This window comes from Cyprinodon tularosa, unplaced genomic scaffold, assembly GCF_016077235.1.
Source record: "Cyprinodon tularosa strain WSP-4 unplaced genomic scaffold, ASM1607723v1 ctg77, whole genome shotgun sequence".
Taxonomy (NCBI): domain Eukaryota; kingdom Metazoa; phylum Chordata; class Actinopteri; order Cyprinodontiformes; family Cyprinodontidae; genus Cyprinodon; species Cyprinodon tularosa.
The window spans coordinates 104,330-120,005 of record NW_024039529.1 but is presented as its reverse complement, the minus strand read 5'-3'; the positions used below and the strand labels follow the sequence as shown (position 1 = coordinate 120,005).

Below are 15,676 nucleotides of genomic sequence, written 5' to 3'. Positions count from 1 at the left end.
TACCTTTCTCTGACATGGATTTTGAGTTCTGGTTTAGTGTATAAAAGTTTACTACAGCTTCTGAGTTAAGGACAGTTAATAGAAGGTGACATCTGCAGCTGTTGATGTTGTTCTACACTTCGGTTCAGCGGGCCTTTAATACAAATGTGAAGATAACTGCAGAGAATAAGTCAGTTCCAGGGAGGTCCCATCTCTCTAGTTACAGGATTTGAAAGAACTGTTGGCTGAGTGACAGATGCCAAACCAGATGTTCAGATGCTTCTTGCTGGTTATGGTTTCTTTTGGATTTATTCCTCCCTTGCCTTCTAACTCAAAATTGTTGCTAAATATGACATTTTGGACCGTAAGCCCTTCTATTCTGCAAGTCATTTTTGAGCTAAAAGATTAGATAAGAACTGATGTCTCATTTTGTCAAACTGACAGAAGAAAACCCAACCATCATGACTTATATATTTTTTTTGCTGCTGACATGAAAATAATTGTTGGTAACCCAGTTTTAAGCTGCTTCTGCCAGGTCATATCATGCGACAAATATTGTCCATAGGTTATACAACCTTTGTTTGGACAATAATTGACCTGTTGTTGAATGAAAATAACAGAGATGAAAGTCTTTATTTGGGGGGTTTTTTTTGGCTTCCAGTCAGTCTAATTCCTGCCACTTCCTGTCACCTACAGGTCTTGCTTGTGGTGAACCGGAGCTCTGTGGCATTAACGATTTTTTTCCCCGACGTCTGTTTCCGTTTGCGTTTCAGCTTTAATTCGCTGTGACAGACTGTCATGGTGTAATGTGATGTGCTGCGTTGCGCATGTGCTTTCCAAACGGCCCGCTTCTCACACTCGGATGGAGGCATCAACAAAACTTGCAACACCTGAACCGTTGGCAGGTCAAGCAGAAGCAAATAAATGTGACGAGTACATTGACGGCACCGCTTGAATCCGAGTCAGCCTAAATGATCGTTATCAGATAACCAGATGTGCAAATTGTTATTTTTTTTCCACAAAAAATATTGCTGACAGAGAGCTCGGTGTCTGCACGAAAATAAACAGTTGTGTGTTACGTCCCTAGTTTATGTTGTGCTGCATATCTAGCCAGAATATTTCTAGTCTATCTTGTTCATCTTTGTATGTTTGTGTGTGGAAGAGGGTTGGATCTAAGAGCCCTGCAGGGGTGTGAGGCAAGAAGCAGCAAGAGGCAAAAAATCCCCCACTGCCTTTGGATTAATGTCAGCAAACAGGAAGCTAGGCATCATGTTATATGTGTATCTGCACTATACAGAAGTCACTACCAGATGAATTACAGTTCCTCAATTCAATTGAACATTTGTTGTTAATGAAAGCAAATATGCAGTGTGGTGATTTTTCAGTACATATTATTTTTTTTAAATGTCGTCTTGAACATGAATATTTACTGGATGTGTGGTTTACACATCTTTTAGTCTACCTCATAATGTCATACAGATTCTGTTGAGGCTTTTCAGAATGGCTGTGGTTCTGGTTGTTGCTCAAGAAACCAAACTTGGTTTAAAAAAAAATAAAATAAAAACAGCTTAGTTGTGTTTCTATACAATGCCAGGTTGATTTGTGTAGCTTTTTTCCTTAATGAAAGAAATTGAATGTTTCCCAATGGACCAAAGCATCAGCTATCATGCCTATATAAGAGGAAAGAAAACAATTTCTAAAGGGGACAATAGTTTTTTGAAATAATTTTAAAAGCTAGTAAGGCTTTTAGCTTAAAAAAAAAAAACAAAAAAAACAAAGACCAAAATTTAAAGGTTTTTCATCACATAAACTTTTGAGTCTGTGATCCTAGCAGAGCACAACAAAAAGAAAACATTCTTTTGTAATGAAAATCACTATGAGTTGAAGCAAATCTCAGAGGTGGAATGCTATTACTATTTCTATGTATAAAATGTAAGCCAAAAAAAAACACCATAAAAAAGAATAATTCAGACACAAACACAGCTAAGATGAATGACGGTACAGTTGAGAGAAATAATACTTTGGTTTTAAAATGTAAAAACACTAACTTTGAGTAAGTTATCCAGCCAGCATAAACCATTCAGTTTATTCCTTACCGTAATGTGTTTTAATAAGCCATCAGAGTTAAAACTATGCAGTTATATTAGAGATTTTCCAAAGCAAAAGAGGCATATACACACGGTCCAAACCATGATAGATAAATGAACAACATTTAATGAAATTTATAAATAAATACCATTTTAGAAATTTTGTCATGGGTAAAAATGATTTTGACTTTTTTTGCGCCCAGCTACTTAACTTCAAGGCCATTCAAAACTGTTGATTATCCCCACTGAGTACCTTGCAAAATATAATTAAAAATTTTAGATTTTGTTGCAATTTTTTTAAAGCAAATTATTCTATATTTCTGTATGATGAGTCAAACTCACTTGAGATATAAGTTGTTATTCATATTAATGTTTTCTATTTTTCTCTTCTAGTAATTTCTTAGCATTTTTCTTTTTAAAATCGATTTTCTGAAAGTTTGGCAACAATGCCTGTTTTCTACTCAAAGCCCCAGAAGTTGTTTTCCCCGGGTAAAAGGAATCCCCGGGGGTTAAACAGCTTGCTGTTCCCAATACTTTGAAAAGCCCCTGGATATTTAAATCAGTGTATGAGAGGCTTCACCGCCTAATGATGGTCAATAACACTAGTATCTTTTCCCATCTGATGTTGAGTATAATACAGGCTGGTATCAAAGATATGGTAAATAATAATAAAAAAATTATCAATTAAATAATACTTGGTGGCTGCACATACAGTAACATAGTTATTGAAATATGTAATTAGATATAAAAATGCATGAATAAATACCATAATTAATGTGCACAATTGTTCTTACCTACATTGTGATATATCAGTTGTTTAGTGAATATAAATTACAATACATGCATTTTATTAACTGTTATTTTTTTAAGGGGCTACTACATTCTCTATAAGTTCTCTATAGCTGTTTTATTATAATTGCTCTGTATAACTGACAGTCATTAGTGTCAGGCAGAATAAATGAAAGAAAGATTTCCAAATAATTACTGATTTAGAATGGCTTAGTGGGTGCAAATGTGGTTACAGCTGATGTCTTGGATATTTGTGGAGCAACACCCCCCCCCAGGTGACTTCAATTACGATTTGTCATTGGGTTGACGTTTCTGTCGGTGAGCAGGGACAGCACTATGTATTGAAAGTATCGATGTTTGGACTTGAGAATCGACTTTAGAGCCTAAAGCTCTGGCATCTGATTGGTGGCCACATACATTGAGTTTGGAGGTTTGTTTTAGCACTTAAAAAAATTTAAAACCTAATTTTGGGACAAACTAATGATACAAAAGAAAATTTGTACACATGTCTTCTCCGGTTACTGCTGCTGGCACAAAGCACTGCAGGATATTTTGCTGAACACAACCTCTTCCCTTTTACAAATTTTTAAATTAAGCCACCTGTCACTTCATTCACACCCTGACCACTTGCGGGTGTGAATACAGCAACAATTGGCTGTTTCAACCAGACTTCCTCCAGTTCAAGCGAGTCCATGCTGGATAGGGAAACCCTACACTTGCCGACTTTTAATCACTCCTTTTTTAGTAAATATCCTAAGATATTAAATCTTTGGCTGAAGTGAAGCCTGCAATTTGCTTTTCTAGTGTGGCAACATACAAAATAAAAGAGTGATAAGAAATTGCCGGTCCATCATGAAAGTCCAAAACCTCATGATAATGGCCTCTGCAGGAATACTGCATGAGATATTTAATTATGCACAAGGGGTGCATGTTCCACGCGGAGCAGGGAAAAAAATGAGACAGAAAGTCGTCTAGTTTAATTACTTATGTTCATATTGTTACTGTGATCACAGCATATGGTACCAAACTGAGAAAGTTACCTTTGTTCATCTGGTTCATATGGATTCTCTATTCAATTTATTTAGACTGAAGATTGTTCAAAATGAATGAAAATAAATGCATTGAATATATTAGTAGTAATTACAAAAAGTTAGGTGTAAAGATATGACAGAATTTGTCCTACCCCTCTGTCAAAGTACAAATATTGATAAAATTAAGCGCCATTCCTGATCAAAACACTTCCGGGGCTTTGAAAAGCCTCTCAAAAGCTGGTGGCTTTAAAAAGGTACTGGGAAAGAACATAAAAAAGCAGAATATGGCATTTATATTTTTTCCCCCCAATGTGGTAAATGCATATAAAAACCAATAAATAAGAATATTTCAAACAGAATACAAGCAGTTTCTCCCTTGGTGCTAACATTGTTTGCTCTTCCTTCCATGTTAGTATCCACCTTGCCTTGGGGATCAAAATCTGTCTAACACTGAAGCCTTTGCAATTCAAATCCAACCTAAATGATTCAGAATCTAAGATGGAATCTGTCAAAAGATGTTTTCTCTGCCACAGGGTTTTGTCGTTTCAATTAGGCCAATTATTTTGCCTCTAGAAATGTTTGTATTTAACTGCATATTTTAAAACATATTGGAGTTCCTTCAGAAAGCTTCCCATATTTTTCAGAAATTCTATCATTTCTTTTAAAACACTTAAAAAGGTGGCTTTTCTCAAAAGTGCCTGCCTCTGCTCTAATAGTTTCCCTTGAAAGTGCTTTAGACGCACAGACCAGAATATTTAAATGATAACTTAATAAACCAATTTTGTGGCTGAAAGAACATTCTCAAAGGAGGAAGAGTTTAAATTGGAAATGTCACAATGATACAACCTCTTTAATAAGAAATTCAAAGATTGGGCTGACAATTTTCTATGAATCTGCAACAAAGCAACAAGGCATAATGTTTTGCACTTTCTTTTTTTTAATTCTTTGATTTTTAGTCTAGATATTAGCTGTTCAAAGAGACCAGCTCTTACATCGTCTATGGAGGATTCCATATTAAAATGCAGGCACCAATTAACACATGATATGTAAGATCATTGGTAGCTGGAACCAGTAGATGAAATGTGTATGCAAGGTAATGAGGAGCCGATATGTCTCATTTCCCAGCTTGATTCTGCTATAATAGTTTTTTTTACAGTTAATGTCCTCTTCACCCCTATGTCCTTAAAGAGGTTGGTTTTGGTATATGGTTTGGTTATTATGTGTGGGTCCATGTGTAAAATCTGCAGCTTAGCACTTTCCTGCAGGGATTAAACACAAAGTTATTCTGTAGATACACTAATAAAACTTAACAACTACAGACAGGGAAGTTCATACATGTATACAAGCTATAATCTCCTTTGGTCTGGACAAGCAATGCTTCCATTTATCATCAAGCTTTAACAATAGAAATATGAAAAACAAACAATTAAAAAAATGGATGGATGGATGGATGGATGGATGGATGGATGGATGGATGGATGGATGGATGGATGGATGGATGGATAATAAACTCATATTAAATAAACCTGTTGTCTACAAATTTTGAAATAAAATTATGCATTCTTCTTGTGTTAGTCTGTAAGGGAATGTAAAATCAGCATTATTTTCAGCCTTTTAACAGCACTTTAAAGTAATCAATCTCTTAGTGTGAAATAATTCTTTGTCACACAGCTTCTGTGTTTATTTTAGGATTGAGGGCAAGACCATTGATTGGGCACAAAAATGGCTGCTACGTGGATGACAAAGCACTTGAAAATAATTATGAATTTAGAAAAAAATATTTAGAATATACTCTTTTCTGGCTTGAAATCATAGTTGTCACAGGGTCAGTTTAAGCTTCTAAGGGCTGTGAAGAAAATAGGCAACTGCTCCATCTGTTCCTCTTTCTCCCTTCTGACCATGTCAGACAAAACTGTGACCCAGTATACTGTAGAAGCTATCCATGGAGAGGCCTGGAAGGAAAAAGCCCTGTATGTTGTGTTTTTGAAGTCTGATACTGATGAAGTGCTTTAAATATTCTCAGTTTTATTCACATTTACAAGGACCAACTTCTGTTCCTTTATGCCCTTCTTATTTGTTTGGAAACAAAAAAAATATGGCCTATGCTTTCTTCTATGTGGATTCCTAAATGTACAGTCCATCCAAAAGTATTCACAGTACTGCCCATTTTCTACATCTACTTACATTATAGCCTTATTCCAAATGGCATAAATAGTCATCTCTTTCCTTATAGTTCGGCACACAAAACCCCATCATGGTGATGGGAAGAAAAATATCATTTTGAGATTGTTTCAAATTCATTGAAAATAGAAAAACAATAATAAAAACACTTTTACATAAGTATTTGCAGTCTTTCAAATAAGGCTCAAAATTGAGCTGAGGTTTGTATTTTAATTCATGAGGATTCTGTAGCTCACCGCTCCTTGCAAAATGCAGACTTTACTTTTATCTGTAAAGAGAAGCTTAAACCAAACAGTAGCCGAGGTAAGACACTTGTGTCCATGTTTAGGATGAGCGTGTGGCTAATCTGCCAGTGAAGCGTCACCAAAATCAAGAATGGGTTTGGTATTTTTGGTTGTTAACCCTTGTGTTGGTGTACCTTTCCTTGCCATATTTTTCCTTCGGCTCAACTTTGTATAAATATGGTTTCATCGAAAAATTGGTGAAAAACCAGCTTCTGAAGCAATGCCTATTTGTGGCATACCTCTCTTGTAAAGGTTGCTATTATCTGTCATTAGGACATCTGTTAATTGCCCCTCTTCGCTGTTACGTTTAGGCATTAATTCAGGGGTGGGGGTGGTGTTATACGGAATAGGTGACCTAGTTGCTTAAAAACAGGGCATTTGCATCTTCAGACTGTCACTTTGGTTTCCTGAGAAAGACCCTTAACCTCAAAGAGCTCCCCAGGCACAGCAAGCTACTCACTGTTCCATAAGGAATAGGTTAAAGAAGACATATTTTGTTGTAATGTATAACTGCAAAAGCAAATAAAGGTGATTATTATATTATCATATAATAATTAAGTCTGCTTACATGGCTTATAGAGATGATGATTTCATTTTCAAGCAGGACTTCCCACTTAAGTACTCATTCAAATGAACCAAATGCTGCTTCATTGTCCATTGTGGTACTGGGCTTGATTGGCCAGCAAACCAGCCTGACATGAACCACATAGATAATCTACCGCACTCTATTATCAAGAGGAAGATGGGAGACACCAGAACAAACATCACACATTGGCAGAATCACAGGCTGATCGCCTCTATGCCATGGTGCATTGATGCAGTAATCCGTGCTAAAGGAGGCCCAGCAGAGCATTAAGAGTATAGAAATGAATGTACTTTTCAGAAGCCTTACTTTGCTGTCGAGCATATCCTTTTTCTAAAATGTTGATCCTATATATGTTCTAATTAACTAAGTTTTGGAGTATTATTATCTATACGCCAAACATTCCTAGAAATATTCTATATATTTAAGTTTACAGTATGTTTAATAAGTCTATATCTAATATTTGAGTTTTCCTTTTTGACATATTCAGCATGTGTACAGAGCTAGAAGTGAAATACAACAGTAAAAAAGCTGCTTAATCTTAGGGATAAAAGAGGACAAGTAGTGACATAATAATACAATGTGACAGCATTGCAGGCAGTTTCCAATGCATCCTACAGTCAGACGACACTGTAAGTAAAGGTTATGTCTTCAAGACACATTGATGCTTTTGAAAAGACTGTTTGGTTGCATTAAATTTTCCAACTAAAAATAGTTGCTTAGAGGGGTAATAAAATAGGTATCATGTTCAGTGTATATTTAATTGCATATAATTTTCAGAAAATGTTGTATTAAACCATATTTCAATTGAGATTCACCTTAATTAAACATTTCCCAAGAAAACACTGTGAGCAGATCACCCTTAAAGTCATCTGATCTTTGCAAAACAATCAAAAATGGAAAAGTCCGAAACGGTTTAAGAACAAACTGACCTGAATCTGTACAAAATCCCTTTAAAAAGAGACACAAGTGCAACTAATGTTTTATATATTTTGTTTTAGTTATTGGTTTTATAATAATAAATACTCTATGTAAAACGCCTTCATTCAGTTGCATCATATTAATACAGAAGCTCCAATTTCTCTGAATTGGTTTACTGAAGAAACATTTAAATAACACATTTCTGTGATTTTTCTTGTTAACAAGTTTTTTAATGTTCTGTTAATACTTTTAATGAGACTTTTGATCAGACTAAGAAACGGTGTAGCTTCACCTCTTTAAATGGGCAGAAAAAAAGCAGAGGAAAGCGAATTACTGAAAACATCAATAGTGACTTTAAAGTTTAAATGAAGCTGAACTCAATCTGCACAGAAAATGAGATATTTAGTAATTGGTTAGAAGATGAAGTAATTGAAATTCTGACAATCAAAGCCTGTTTGTCCCTGAATGGAAAAGTGATTTTCAGAAAATCAGGTGAAGAAGCTGTTGAGTCATTTGATTTTAATAATTGCATCAACCGCCTGCGGTTTTGTTAGTTAATATCACTTCATGCCCTGAGGCTATAAAAATCTCTCCACATAATTGTTGTACCTGCAGGATGTCTTTCTGGCAGTCTCGAATGGCTCCTTTCTGCAAAAACTATAATCATTTTAAATCCAGTCCCAAGGAAAACAGCTGCTGGGCCCCTGAACTGTGAACAGGGATAACTTTTTATCAGAGAGGAGGTTTGTAGATCTTAACAGGTTTAATGCGGTTCTCCTGGGTTCGCCTTGAGCAAGCAGTGTCATAATACAGCAGAAAAAAGAGCCTTGGCTCCATTCAAGGGTGCAAAATCCATCCAGGTTCTCTTGACATATATTCTGCAATCCTAAGTGTTTTATTTAGGAAATGTATGAGGTATGCTATTTCCTAAATAGATCTCTTATATTTTTAGTAATTTTTCAACACAATGTATTTACATATGCTGTTTAAGTCAGAATAAGACCTCAAAAACACAAAACAGGGGTATGAAAAGATGAGAGCTCAATACAAATAAAAAAAATGTTGTTGTAGATAGATAGATAGATAGATAGATAGATAGATAGATAGATAGATAGATAGATAGATAGATAGATAGATAGATAGATAGATAGATAGATAGATAGATAGATAGATAGATAGATGCATAAATAGTGGCTAAATATATCCTGTGGTGTTCTTACAGCATCATTAAATAATTTGCCTGAAAACTTAAGATAAATATCTTAAAATGAATACGTTTTTAAATGCATACATATGACTGAATTAATGGATAGATGAATTGATTAATGAGTAAATTAATTAATGAACATAATTCAAGAGGTAAAGGTTTATGAAGTTTTTGTAACAAATATTGCTGGTAAAGCTGACAACCAAAGCTGTCTTTTACCAAGGTTTAATTTCCATTTTGTAACTACGCACAGCTGTTGCATCTCTACTTACTTTCATGTAACCCATTTTCAACAAACCAGTTTCCACCCATCTATGCTACCTTTTATAATCTGCTTTCTTTTATAAGTTAATTTCACCTTTTTTCGTCCTCTCCCTATGTGGGGCAGCTAACTATCATAATAAATTGAAGCATTTGTTCAAAGTTCACTAACTAACCAACCTAAAGCTGACGTTTGTTATTTATTTTAGAGTCGTACTCAAATGGGATAAGAGACATGCAGGAATGAGATGCCATTTAGTGGTACCCTGCAAAGTTTGTCTTGTAAAGGTCAAAATGAGCAGCTGCCCTTAAAGAACAATCCTTTTCTAACTACAAACAAAACCTACGATGACAGTGAATGACAGTACTTTAGAAAATGCTTCACTTTGATGAGAGTTTTTCAGGGGTTTTAATGTTAGCAGATTTCACAGATTTTCACATCTTTCACGTATTCTATGCATCTTTTTTTCCAGCTCATATGCAGGTGTCTCTCCAGAGTATTTTTTTTCATGCTATACCCTTTCATGTGGAGAATCACCAACCGTTAACTGCAAAAATAAAACTGTCAACATTCGACCATATGTGTATATTGTACATCATTTATCTTTTTACACTACCTTAACTTTTACAGTATATTACTATTACATCTTTTGCTGAAATAAGACTCCTGCTTCAGCATAGTTATAAAGAGTGAAGTTTTAATGGAGATGACAGGCTCAGCTTGTCGTCTATCAGTCACACTCCTAAGTAATAAGACAGAATATCTAATATTCTATCTTATTATACACCAGGCAGATTTTATTTTGTATTATTTATACAAAATTCCTTTATAATATGAATGAGAACCTTTGAGATCCGACATACATGATCTGTTATTTTGCAGAAGACGGCTGATTTTAGTAATTATTTTTTTCTTTGTGTAATTTAGCGCAAGTTTTTTCAGCCTATCATCCAAAATAGAAAGACTACAATAATGCTAGAAAGATTAAGCCTACATCTAAACTGAGATGCTAGCAAAGAGAGCATTTATAAGAGTAGTGGCTAGAGGGTGTAAAAAGAATCTCTGCATCCCTTAAGGAGAGCTGCAGGGATCCAAGCCTCTATCAGCAACTATTAATCAGGCTATCTACAAATCTAGTCTTATATAAGAGTTGCAGAGAGAAGAGGCATCCAATATGCAGTTTGCCCCCAAACAAAACTGGAAGTGGCAGCATAATACTGTGGAGTTTTTCTTCAACAGGGAAAGGTCAGCTGGTGAAAGCTGGTAGAAAGATAGATGATGCTAAGCAACAGGCCTGAGCTTAGGACTGAAGCTATGAACTTACAGCCAGAGCTACAATAAAATAGTTTTTTGTCTCAGCATATTCATGTCTTAAAATAACCTAATTCCAATTGAGAATCTAGGGCAAGCCAGGAAAACTGAGGTTCTCCCTCCCAGGTAACTGGGCTGGAGCTATTTTGCGAAAAACGAGAATGGGCAAAAATGTCAGCCTCTACAGATGGCATACCCTAAAAAACTTACAAATGCTGTTGCAGCTGCATAGTGTTTACTGAGGGGAACGTTAAGCATACTCTATGCATGCCACAGTTTTCATATTCTTGTTCTAGAAAATTCAAACAAACCAACAACAAAAATAATGCATATAAACTATAATCCACTTTCCTTTTATTTTACAATGATGTGGCGCTTTGTGTCACGAAAAATCCCTCAGGAATAGATTGCAGAGTGAAACAGTAATCTGACAAGAGGTAAAACACTTCAATCCTGTTTAATAGCACTATGCTTTGGACTTAAAAGATCTGTAGATCTGGATGCTATAGTTGCCTATTTGGCATTGTGGGGGATTTTATTTTTTTAAAGAAATGTAAATAACCACATGTTTCTCTGGAAAGCAATAAGGGAATTAGATAAAATACTCAGTATCTGTTGTTATAATTGGCTCACGCCTGCTGCAGCTATGATTGCATACAGAATGGCTTCATCTCCTTTGAGACTATGGAAATCCTCAAATTATTGAGGTGGAGAATTATACAACAGCTGCTCTGTTTATAAAGAGGACGCTCGTCTTTAATAGTGTGCATCTTAATAAGCACAAATAGCTGTGACACAGAAGAGTTACTCTGCAAAATGTTGCACCCCAAAGGGTGTAACCAAAACAACATAATACTTTATGAGGAAGGAATTACAATTTGAGTTGAAACACCATTTAAAAAGAAAACACACAGTAACAGGGAAAGTTACATTAGGCTCAAAGCTAATTAGCAGCAGTGATATTTTCCTAAGCTTATTTTAGTGTACTTCCACAATGCTGTTAATTTGCTTTAAGCAATTGTTTTATTTAGGTATAATGAAGACTCACATGCATTCTTTTTACTCTTTTGAGCCAGCTAATATTGGATTACTAACAGCTTTACTGGCTTTGATATCCAATAAACGTCAAATTGACCACCGTAAGAAAAAATTGCAAAAGTCCCCAAAAATCCTAAACATATAGGAATATGATATACAACTTTGATCACAATTATTAATATTTCATAAGGTTTTCTAGCCTTTATAAATGAACAGTGGTTTTGGTTTAACATATAAGAGATTTTTATTGACCGTATAATCTAATACGTCCCAGGTTGCAAAATGTTTTAAGCAGACAAGAATATCGAAAATAGTTTGAAAATTGTTGTTCCATTACTTATTTCTGCTCTGCTCTAAAATTTTGAGATATTTAATATTTTCACATTTAATTAAAGTTAAAATAGGCCAATTTAACCTCTTGTTTTTTTAACAAGTAATATTTCCAGTAAGTTGTGGCTAAATTGCTGCAGTTTAAAAAAAGTATTTTGCATCAAGTTCTAAAATGTGTTTTTATGCAGGAGCACAAACTGTTAAGAGAGTTTTGATTTGCCAGATTCATTAACATTATCAACAAAACCCGCTGAATTAAAGTGTATGTGCTGAAAAACAGTCTAGCTGATAAATATATACAGTATTTGATGTGTAACTCTGTTACTGTTTATTTCACATTATAAGGTGAACTTACCTTAATATAACCAGTTCTTCTCGTTGGAAGTAACTTAGTCTTGAGAGTTAACAAGAATACTAAAATTGAGGCATCATCTATTATACTGAAAAAGAAGAAGTTTTGTTTACCTGCACAAAATTTCACGATCGGATTGAAATAAAACAAAAACAATTAATACTAAGATTTTATAGTTTATATGGACATACTGTAAATAAGTGGGATAAAAGGCCTATGCCAATCTTGATATCATGACTAGCGTCTAGCCGCTCACAATACGTCACATTGGTGCAAGATGCACTCTTAGCTCAGCTTGCCTCCGAATACCTTGATCCTGATAAGCATCTACATGCATGCTGATTGTATTGTCAGTCGGCATAAACCTCCACTCCCAGTCAGATTTTAATTTTATTTTGATCCTACCAAATCTGATCATAATATTCCGACTTAGCTCGACTGTTAATTCCTATTTTTTATTACCATGTAAACAGAGCTAATAAATGTTAATGGTTAACTTAATAACTTCTCTATATATCACAAATAACCCTGTTGATGGACATAGTATCATCAATTCAGTAGAACATTAATCACATGTTAGGTAAAAGATTCTGAATTCACAATATAAAACATTTTAGTTTCTATAACTGTTACCACATAGTTCTGTCATTTTCTTATTTCTGTCTTGGCTGCCTTTGTTTTCTTGCACCATAATATTTCTAGAAAACTGATAAAAAGAAAACCCTCCAGTGTTTTTCTAGCATTTAATTTGAATAATTTAAAACAAAGAAATTGATCATCGTGGGAGGAATATGACATGCCAAGAGGAATTTACAGTCATTGCAAAAAGCCAGCCTATCCTCTTTGTCTTAAAGGGTTTTTAACATATAAACATGTATGGATAAGCACAGTACCTTACTATCTACAAAACCACATTTAGGATAAGTCAGGGTCCAGCTTTGGTTTGCTTTTATAAAGATAATACAATTATTTATATATCATCGCAACCTTTACAAAAAACATTTTTTCTCTCTTAAATGTGTGTCTAACCTTTTTCTTCAAAGGTGTTGTTCCAGGATGGCAATGTTTATTGTTGTCACAATGAAAACACAATGTAATATATATATGTTTCTCACAACCTCTTATTATCTTAAAGATATAATATACAGTGTTTTTCTGGGGAGCATTTTAAATGTATTTTAGCATATAGCTTTAGGAAAACCAAACCTTTGATTACTAATTTAATAGTTATGCGAAAGTTGTGTATTTGTGATCACTATTGTTTCAAAAAGGTTTTTTTTTTAAAAAGAATATGTCAAGGGCAATTCCTAACAGTTTTAGGATATTGTTGAATGCATTTAGATGACATGAATGCATGAAAAATGTCTAAGAAAAAAAATCTTGATGTTTGGCACGGTCCTCTTTTATACAAGTGAAGAACCAAAGATATAAATGCTAACTTTAGGAGTTTGTTAACAAAGCTTTTATGAAATGGTTTAAAAGTGGTTAGTCCATATCTTTTTTGCTATCGACGTGCAAATCCTCTTGGAGGGAAATCAAAACATGCACTGCACCATTTTTTTTTGTTTGTTTGTTTGTTTGGGCAAATTGCTCTACTCTGAAGATGCCATTTTCTGAAGAATAATGACTAATTTCCTCCCATTTCCTGTTCTCTCCTTGTTGCAGCTCTGCCAGTTACAGAGAGAGGGAATAACCCCCACCTCTCTGGAGAATCCAGACAACAAGCAAAACATTGTGACCAGTCAACTTTAAGCCCTATTGGACACAGGAAAAAAGAAAAAGCAACAACCGGACGGGACCTCGAACAAATTCTGAGAAGCAGAGAAGAAAGCTGCTTTAATTTATCAGTAAACTAACCCTTAAAGGGTTGACACTGGACTTGGAAAAAAAGTAAGTCGTGGCCCAAAATGATTGCCTTAATTACACTTAGATAAATGTAAGGAGTAATGATAATAAGATACTTATAAAAGTTTAAAGATGTTTTCTTTTCATGTGAAAAAAAGTGTCTTGTAAGGAACAGATGTGAATATTTTAATATGATAGAAACGTTTGGTTGTAATGTTAACATTATGTTCTAGCTGGGTCAGCTTTGTAGGAGTCTTTGGTTCCTAAATGGTATGTTGGCCCTCTGCTCTTATGCAGCCAGTACTACAAATGTTTTGTTTTTCATTTTGGTTCATATTGTCAACAGAACAAGGCTGGCCTGAGTTGCTGGCAACAAAAATGTTGATTTATACTGATAACACAAGAAAATCCTCGTTAAGAAGGCATATAAAGCTTGGGAGAGAAGGCAGCACACTAAAATACTCCTGAAGAGTATCTTCTTTCATAAAGAATCACTTACACTAAAGCAAAGATGTCAGGAACATAAACACCTGTCATAAATATCTGCCACATTCAGTTTTTATCACATGAAATGGCAGATTAAAGCTTTCACCTTCCAGGTTATTGAGGAAAAAAAAAAAAGTACTTTTACTTTTGTTTTCTTTATTTTCTCAGATGCAAGTTTAGAGCTGACCAGCTGCTTTGCTGATATGTTTCACTCTGAATTTTCTGTATGCAAAAGTAACATGAACATGTGTTCTATATTTTTTTAAACCTAGCCTTGATAATTACATAACCAAAGGTGAAACCCTGAATTTATTGTATGTTGTGGACTTCTGAAAAATGTTGTGATATAGATGCACTCAGAATGGGAGAGGGATAAAGACAATTGTAAATATCAGACGTTTATACATGTGTGTCCGAAGATGTGTTGCAAGCAGAGTAAATTTTTTCTTTAGTTTCTTTGACTGTTATGACCATCAACCATGAGAATCTGCTTGGTTTGTTAAAAAACATGATACAATCACGTTCCTCATTTGTTACTGATGCTGCTCAAACATTCTCCATTGCTGTTGATTTTTGTATTTGTTTGCATATCAGTTGTTTTATCATGCGTAGCAGAACATATGTCTCTGTGCAGCTTCGTCTGAAAACCTTTGGACTTAGTTACGTCTCATAGACTTGCAATGTTGCCTGTGAATGAAATGATTAGAAGATTCTGCCGCCCTGCCAGTAGTAGTGATAGCTCATATTTTTTATGGAGACAGTGTTTTATTTCCCTATATTTTCCTCGATTTCCTTTTCTTGACAGTGTTAGCAATTATTGCACTAAAAAGCTTGAATTTAGACTTCCTAAATATAGCATTTCCTAAAGAAAACCCAAAGTGAACATTCCTGCTCTTTCCTGAAAAAAAGGCAATTGTACTTGCCCTTTAAATTGTATCCCTCAGAAAAAAAAGAAAAAAGTAGTTTACTTAATATTAAAGTATATTTCCC

The 15,676-nt window shown here is 34.7% G+C and overlaps 1 protein-coding gene across 2 annotated transcripts in view; it reads left to right on the top strand.

The window, feature by feature from the left end:
* Positions 1-15,253, top strand: part of kcna4 (potassium voltage-gated channel, shaker-related subfamily, member 4) — a 73,112-nt gene extending 57,859 nt beyond the window's left edge. For both annotated transcript variants that reach the window (XM_038270646.1, XM_038270647.1), the window contains one exon: positions 14,021-15,253. The gene's annotated coding sequence lies outside the window, so the exon portion shown is untranslated. The remainder of the gene's footprint in view (positions 1-14,020) is intronic.
* The last annotated feature ends 423 nt before the right edge of the window (positions 15,254-15,676 follow it).